The sequence below is a fragment of the Uranotaenia lowii genome, chromosome 1 (genome assembly GCF_029784155.1).
Source record: "Uranotaenia lowii strain MFRU-FL chromosome 1, ASM2978415v1, whole genome shotgun sequence".
Lineage (NCBI taxonomy): Eukaryota > Metazoa > Arthropoda > Insecta > Diptera > Culicidae > Uranotaenia > Uranotaenia lowii.
In genome coordinates this window covers 183,666,568-183,669,128 of record NC_073691.1, presented here as the reverse complement: position 1 = coordinate 183,669,128, position 2,561 = coordinate 183,666,568, and the positions used below count along the sequence as shown (strand labels likewise).

Sequence of the window (2,561 nt, the reverse complement as noted above, 5' to 3'; positions counted from 1 at the left end):
GGCTGTGAAGTTGGCAGTTTTGGACGTCGGTGCAAAGCATAGTTCGCTCGGAAATGGTTCCTGCGTACTGGGGGGGGGAGTGTTCCGTCATGTACGAACGCACCTCCGCTACCAAAAGAACCCCACCGAGATACGACTCCAATGGTTGGTATGAGCTGTCAAGGTGAGCCTTCCGGTAGTATAGTATAAAAATAGTAAGAAAAAGCGATCGAATCCATAAGGTGATTAACAGGTTTATTTCACTCTAAAAGTCTATATTTATATAACTTATTCAAATATCTTACAGTCACTATTATACAATTTCGAAGTTTGCTATCACAGATTGTTCGGCTATTAGTGTTATTAGTTACAAAAGGTAAACAAGAAATTTGTATGATTTAAAATTGTAAATCTAACCTAGTTATCACAGTTTGCTATCACAGATTGTTCGGCTATTATCAGAAAAGATATACGTGTTGTACAAAACAAGGCACCGATCAGGTAACATACAAAACTTACAAAATTAGTGTTTACGTAATTCAATTAAAAAATGGTTTTTAAAAATCACAGTTTACACAACAAATAACGTTCAGGACGACAACAAGACTATCCACGTAAAGTAGGCACTAAACGTAAGTACAACACAAACTACAGAATGTAAACACAAATAAATAATGCTGGATGCAAACATTGCAATATTCTTATAATAGCACATGAAACATAATTTGTAATAGTACGATATCGGTTGCAGGTATAATTTAACGATCATCAATAAAAACGTTCAAATTAACGGAATCTACTGTCTTGTCATCGTACCGAGAACAAGGGCAGATCCTTGACCTTGAGCTATGCGGGCCACTACGATTCACACAGTGGAGTTCAGCTCGACAAGGTTGATCAGCAGAAGTTTCATGCTCCTGAGAGCACTCCGAGCATATAATCTTATTTTTACAGATTTTTTTACTGTGCCCAAATTGCAGACATACGGCACATTGCAAGGGGCTAGGATAATATGGGCGAGTATATATTTTCAGGTAACCAAACAAAACATACTCAGGTACAACACTCAGTACTTTGTATGGTTAAGAGGATGGTGGAAGTTGGCAGCAAATTCGAACTATTTTTCGGATCTTTTTTGAGAAAACGTTTGGCTTCGACAACCCGAGAAGAAACAAGAGCTTCCTTTATCTCCAAATCGGTCATTCCCAGCCCGTACTGAGAATTAATGATACATTTTCTGATATTCAGAGATTCGTGGTAATTCACTGCAATTTGCGTACCGTCGATAAGTATTTTTAGAGTGAGCAGCTTCTGTATTTGTCGGCTCTGCCTTACTTTTAAAACATAGCGGGAACCTTTGGCTTCAGGACGGGCATCCTCGATCGCACCGACAGCCTCTTCAAAAGATTTCCGGATTAAGAATGGGTCATCGGTGTCGTGTACTCTCGGAGAATAAGGTGAAAGATAAGAATCAAGTTTATATGAGGGCAAATAAACTTGATTCTTATCTTTCACCTTATTCTCCACAATCGGGAAGATTTTCTTGTGCATTAGCATTTCTCATAACAAGAATTTTAAGTTCACCATTGATAGGGTCCATCCACACAGGCACTTTGCGGTCGGCAAAACTTCCATTGACAGTTTTCGAGACGGAAACAGGGTTCAAATTCCACATTGGGGGTTTCTTGCTCGTTCCGGGGTCAGGAGGAGTAGATGGACCTCCTAACCCGTGAGACTGGCCAGTGGCCATCTCACGGTCGCGGTTGACGATGTAAACCACTACCCTTTTCCCTCAATACAGCTCAACAACGAAGGCTTAAGGTACCGTTGTAAAGCAATTACTTAGCCGCATGAAAAGCTGGTAGCACTGCCACGAGAGAATTCTCTCACTTAACTAATTGAGAGTTTCTGGAGCACAATTAATACAGGCCCACAATGGATTCCAATGGAACCACGTGATTTTTGTTTTAACCGTTAATCACAAACCACAATTACACGACTGAATGTCCTTGTTTTACCACCAACTATAGAAGCCACTCAAGAATAAAAACCCAAAACTGTAAGATGCCACCAAAACAAAAGTTCGCTCAACTTTCGATGAATATAAACCGATTATAACTGAACTAAGCAGCTCGAACACCAGATCATCGACCGATCAAGTTGATCTCCAAGAGCGAACTGTTTTTAGAGGGTTGCTGTTCCTAAAGACATGAAAATCAAGTCAATCATTTCACTGTGACGTCCTACGCTACGTTTGGATTGACAGTATTTCGGACTTGATTACACGCTTCCGTGTGGATTCCTGGAATTTTCTCTCCCATTTGGATCGGAAACCAAAACTCCCCACACATCATCTAAAATTCGGCAGCTCCAAATAGATGGTTTCCCCGAAATAGATTTCTTTTTCCATCGGAAGTGTCAATAAAAGGCCAACCTTCGGGGGTAACTAACTGTATTTGCATATTATTATGGCTTTATTTTCGGATTTCGGTAGATAAACATTCCGGGGGAAAACAGGAAGTTTTGATCACCGTTATAAGGATTTGATCCATGAAATGTAAACAACTGCTAGCGACCCACTC

General features: G+C 40.2%; 1 long non-coding RNA gene across 1 annotated transcript; it reads left to right on the top strand.

Annotated features, from left to right (window-relative positions):
• Window positions 1–302: 302 nt before the first annotated feature.
• Window positions 303–615, top strand: LOC129738613 (uncharacterized). Its single transcript, XR_008735575.1, has 3 exons — window positions 303–355; window positions 410–480; window positions 550–615. It is a non-coding gene; the product is annotated as an uncharacterized LOC129738613 (long non-coding RNA).
• The last annotated feature ends 1,946 nt before the right edge of the window (window positions 616–2,561 follow it).